This window comes from Pezoporus wallicus, unplaced genomic scaffold (assembly GCF_028554395.1).
Source record: "Pezoporus wallicus isolate ANWC-B61680 ecotype Strahan unplaced genomic scaffold, APGP_CSIRO_Pwel_v1 contig_7749, whole genome shotgun sequence".
Lineage (NCBI taxonomy): Eukaryota > Metazoa > Chordata > Aves > Psittaciformes > Psittacidae > Pezoporus > Pezoporus wallicus.
Genome location: NW_026638894.1, coordinates 398,796 through 404,797, shown reverse-complemented (window position 1 = coordinate 404,797; position 6,002 = coordinate 398,796).

The following is a 6,002-nucleotide window of genomic DNA, read 5'->3' as shown; positions in this document are numbered from 1 at the left end:
CTTAGTTCTGAACCTATTGGCTGAAACAGAGCAGATCAAATGTACAGTGATAGCTCATAGAATCAAACTGTTCTCCTTTCAGAGCTTTAGTTTCTCCAGAAGCACTGGCACATGAGCATTTCAGCTCTTTCTGAATTGAAATTGGTCTGTAAAGGTTGGTTCCAGAATGACAATTAGAGTGTGTTGAGCTGGTTGTTACATTACAGGGTGCATTGAGCTCATTAGTGCTCTAAAGGGAGGAAAGGTTTTCCTGTGTTGATACAATGTCTGGAGGCAGTGGCAAATGAGGAGAAATATCACAACTCTCTTGGGAGATTGAAAATCCAGTTTCACTGAACTCGATTTACTGATCATAACTAATATTGTATTTTGATTAGGCAGTAAAATAGGCTTTGAACCAAGGAGGGGCAAAAAAAAAACCTAAAACCAAAATCACAAGGTAGTGCATTCTGCATAGAAGGATGCATTCCAGTAAGCAGGAATTATTTTTAAATCTATTTTTCAGCTAAAAGTAATAACTGTAACGTCACAGATATATAGATTATGTGGACTTGTTTCTGTCACTAGAGATGCTGTGACCCATGTAGATAGAATACCAGCAATACTAGTCTGACCTCAGGAAAAAAAAGAAAGAAATATTAAAAAATTAAAAAAATTAAAAAAAAAAAAAGAAAAATAGAGGGTAAGGTCAGTAGCAACCAGCAAATAAATTCATTTCATAGAAAGGCTCTTCTAAGCAGTAGAACAGATTTCCAAATACACTGAGGTCTGGCAGTTATAGATTGACACTTAGCCCACCACTGGGGGCTTAGTGGCCCTAAGTGGCCTTAGCCCACACTAATTCATAAGCAGCTCTGTATAAGAACAGGAGCTAGCAATGCAGATCTTCTTGGCTGGAATGGATTAGAGAAGGATAACCAGTTGTGATCCCAGTAATCCTGTTCCAGCCTGCCTGGGGATTTTAGGCAAGCGAGCTATGACAGAACATTTTTTATCTGTGCACTGGCAATGTGCTTGATTTCTCAGTTTCAGAACTGGTTTTGCTTCAGTTTTTATTTACGTATTTAGATGCACTGTTTTCAATGTTTGTTTTTACTTTTGGCTGTACTTTTCCTATGCTTGCATAATTGTCAAAGCATCGTCTCTCTGCTTGGAATTCCCAATAACTATAATTACTATAATTAATTACAATTTTTGCATTGTGCTCCTTTTCTGACTTTATATTTTCCAAGATGAGAATCTCTCTACTGATTTACAAGGCCTTTTCTGCTTTCTATTTAATCTTAATAGTTTCTGTAAGAGCAGACTTCTACATCTGCCAGGCTAAGGGAGGAAAGGATTATTATTCTGTAGAATTCATAAAGTAGAGTTGATAAGGTGAACATAGAAAATAAGCAAGACTGCTACCACCTCTGTTCATAAAAATGACATGCCAAGGGAGATGAAGCAAATATTAGTTGTAGTAAGAGCAAGGTATTATGAGAATTACTTGACATACTACCTTCCAACAGGAACTTTAACTTATTTTGGCTCTGTATTTGACCTGTTAAATAATACTCAAAATATCTTCCCTGTGAAAACTTTCTTCATTCACCCAATAAATAGCCTGTTCTGAAAGCCAAAAAGTAACTTTTTATTTTATCCATATCCCCATTACCTGACTGGGTTTAAACCACGACACCTTCCTTCCTTTGTGATGATTTATCATTTATTATCAGTATTGCAAATATGATGCAGCTGCTGCAAAACTCTGTTGTTCTATCTGACCTTCAAACCAACCAAAACTTGGAGAGGGGTTGTTCCAGTTAGGAGGGGAAATTGATGAAGGGCCTGGATACTGCTGAAACTGTGGTTACGTATAAGAACATGGAAAGACCTGAGCACAGAAAGATTAAACAGATTATCTGGTCACAGTGCCAAAAGTTTTTCAACTGAGATCTTCCAAACACTGATAAGGTTCTCTGAGGCCATACGTGTTTCTGTGTTTTTTCATAGCTACCTCCACTTTCTCAGTAAAGCTGCTTCTCATCTACTTCTCATCTATCCAGACTCATGGTTTTTTTCCAGAACCGTAATTCACAAAACATTCATGCAGAAACACTGGAGAGGTGATTTTGTTTCATTTAGCTCAAGAGGTATCTGGTTCTACAGGTGTACCTATATTTCTAATAAAATAATATGGTATACAGAGAACAATAATTCAGAGAATAAAGTCATACTATTCATCACAAAATATAACAAAACTATCTGGATTGAAACTTTTAATTCAGGCTTTTTTATTACTTACAGGTTTCACATTAGCTGTTCTCCATGTATGACCCTGAACATGTGGGGCATACTTCTGAGTAGCTTATACATGCCAAAATGTCATCAGATTATTAAAAGCAAAAAGCATTCTTAAGATCCTGGACCAGTTAGTTGCCGTATATTTCCACCAGTAATTTATGTATAAAATAACCACTTGCAACATGTTGCATCAGATAGTTAGCTTTCCTTAATCATCATATCTTCACATGTTTGCATATTTTATTGCAGAGCAATAATATAGAAGTGAACTTTTATGTGGATTGCTGCAGCAGAACATCTGGCCCCCTTAGAAGTTATTAGTAACTTAAAACTCAGATCTGAAAATTTTGCTTCACAATGTCCTCAGCCATTATCACCAGTTCCCATTTATAAACAAAACTTAACGTAACTAAGCAAATGCCAAAAGCTAATACTAAGATCACCTTTTATTCAGAGCTCTTTTCCATTACAGCAATAAGCTCTTGAAGTATAAACACCTTTTTATTATGCCAATATTAAGAAACATAGCCCATAGAGTCTGTGTCTCGTATGGGCAAGTATCTAGTCCACTGGGCCTCTCCAGTGCGTTGGAAGCGTTGGAGATGGAAGGCAGCTGTATGGAGCAGCAAGCTGCAGAAACTGCTGAAGGGGACAGTGAATTATTTTGAGCCTGGTGGGCCCATGGCACTTCAGGCCAACAGAGCAGAGATGCAACATAGAGATGGACTCATGATCGAGGGGTGGACTTAGCAATGGACACTATTGCCCAGATCATTCACGAGTGTGAACACTGCGCACAGCTTCTCCTGTCCCGAAAGACTGTTACAAGAGATGGAGCCTGACATGGACCAGATGGACTGAGCAGCTTTATAGGGACTGGTCCATGCACTAAGATTAGAGTGCACTGAGATAAGAGTGATGGTATATTGAAAACATGGGATCTGAGCATGACGTGAATGGTATGGAATAAGGGGTGGATAATGTCCTGGGTTAAGCAGTAGCAGTCATTTTTTCTCCTTCTTAGTAGCTGATGAAGCGCTGTGTTTTTGACTTTCGGCCTGGGAACAGTGCTGATAGCACCAATGTTTTTAGTTACTGCTCAAATGTTTGGTCTGGCCAAGGACTTTGTGAGCCTCATGCTCTGCCAGGGAGGAGGCGAAGCCGGGAAGAAGCAGAGACAGGGCACCTGACCCAAACCAGCCAAAGAGGTATTCCATACCACAGCACGTCATGCCCACTACATAAACTGGGGGCAGTTACCCAGAAGGGCTAGTGGACTGTGGAGCTGGACTAGGTATCGGTCTGTGCTTGGTCAGGCGGGGTGGGGGAAGTTATCAGTTGGCGGGTGGTGAGGTGTTGTATTCTCTTCCCTTGTTATTTCCTTTATCATTATTATTGTTGGTGGTATCAGTAGTGATTTGTGTTATACCTTAGTTACTAAACTGTTCTTATCTCAGCCCCTGGCAGTTGCATTCTTTTCGATTCTCCTCTCTGTCCCTCCAGGAGTAGGGGGAGGTAAAGAAGGGGGGGGAGTGAGTGAAGGAGCTGACTGACTGGGTTTAAACCAAGACAGTCTAGATTACTTTTAAGTCCAAAACCTATTCAGAAAGTGCGGCTTGATTCAGTGACAAAATTGAAGACTTAAGCACATGATGAAAAGTTTGTAGAGCTGCGACACTTGGTGTTACTTTTCATATACAGTCTTTTATGAAGCCCTTATGTTGTTAAGACTCAAGAAACTTATAACCTACCAAAAAAGTGAATCTTGGAACAGGCTTGTGGTGTTTAGTTCAGTAGAAACAATTAAAACAAATAGAAAAAACAAAACCAGTTAAAACAAACAGACATAAACCCCCCAGAGTTTTTCAACAAGGGCAGGGTTTTGTGATGTCTGAAATAACATTGCTAGTGTCTAAGTTCTCATTCCTGGGGACAGTGAAGCTTTTTCTGACACAGATGTCTTGTCTTACATAAAAGAAGCCTGAAAATGCCTTCAGTGTGTCTCTAAAGCAAAGGAAAAAAAAAAAAAACAAAACCCAAAAAAAACCAAAACAACACCAAAACAAAACAGTGATACTTAAAAAAAAAAAAAAAAAAAAATCTGGTATCTGGTAAGGAAGGTAAAGCATTAATTAAAAAAAAACTAGAAGGAAACTGCTTTTCATACAAAGTGAACGAATAAATGAAAACCTGTAAAATGTGAGAAAATTTGTTTACATGGAGGACAGAATTCATAGAACCATAGAATAGTAAAAGTTATTTTAAAACACTATAGATTGAAGCAAGAGTGCCTCCTCAGGAACATTCATCAAATCATAGAATAGTTAGGGTTGGAAAGGCCCTCAAGACCATCCAGTCCCAACCTCCCTGCCATGGGCAGGGACACCTCACACTAAACCATGCCACCCAAGGCTCTGTCCAGCCAGGACTTGAACACTGCCAGGGATGGAGCATTCGCAACTTCCTTGGGCAACCCATTCCAGTGCCTCAGCACACTGACAGGAAAGAATTTCCTCCTTATATCCAATCTAAACTTCCCCTGTTTAAGTTTTAACCCATTACCCCTTGTCCTATCACTACAGTCTCTAATGAAGAGTCCCTCCCCAGCATCCCTACAGGCCCCCTTCAGATACTGGAAGGCTGCTATGAGGTCTCCACGCAGCCTTCTCTTCTCCAGGCTGAAGAGCCCCAACTTTCTCAGCCTGTCTTCATATGGGAGGTGCTCCAGTCCCCTGATCATCCTCGTGGACCTTCTCTGGACTTGTTCCAACAGTTCCATGTCCTTTTTATGTTGAGGACACCAGAACTGCACACAAGACTCCAGGTGAGGTCTCATATTATTATGAGCTACAGCCTTGAAATTACATATCTAAGTACTTCTGATTTATTCACCTTTGACAGATAAATGACTTGGAATGGTCTCTGTACAGATTAGCTTGGCCCAATGACTTTTTTAAAAATAAATTTTATAAGATTTTGACAAAAAAAAAATATTGTCCTTTTTTTAGTGAGAATCAGTTTTCTGGTTTTTGTTGTTTTTTTTTTTTTTAAATTTTATTTTGGAATTCTCCAGTATAACACGTGTTGCAGCCTTGAGCTCAGACAGAAAAACTTCCATATTAGCTATAAGTTGTAGAACAAGTTCTACAGTTTTCCTGGCTTGAGTAATGTAAATGAAATCATACAAACAGCAGAAATGATGGAAAGCAAATTCCACATTTCATTTATTCACTTTGATGGGGGGATTAAGTGCTTTTAATCCCAGGTAATCGGACCCTTGCTTTTACAGAGAGTGCTCAGTCTTTCTGTAGGATCACAAGAAGTTCAAGGTCTAAATCTTGAAATCCTTATTCCTTACTTTGTTTTCTTCTGTCTTTGCACCATAGTAAAACACCACCTTTATTTTATGTCACTTGCATTTAAAAGTGGGAAAGAGGAAAGATTCAAAAATGCAACGAAGGTTGCTATGCTGTTTTTTAATCTCATTTTTTCTATCTGAAACTATCAAGACAAAATATGATTTTTAGGATTCAGATTACACTGTAAACTACAGGAACAAACACTGTGAACATGGACTAAGTTTTACAACAGAATTTTAGAGGTTGACAGAGCCTGAACCTTGGAGGCGATTTGTACATCTACAGCCAGAGCAAGCGCAGCCCGGCTACGCAACTGTAACATTCAAAATGAGACAGGGCAGCTTTAAGAGAGAAACA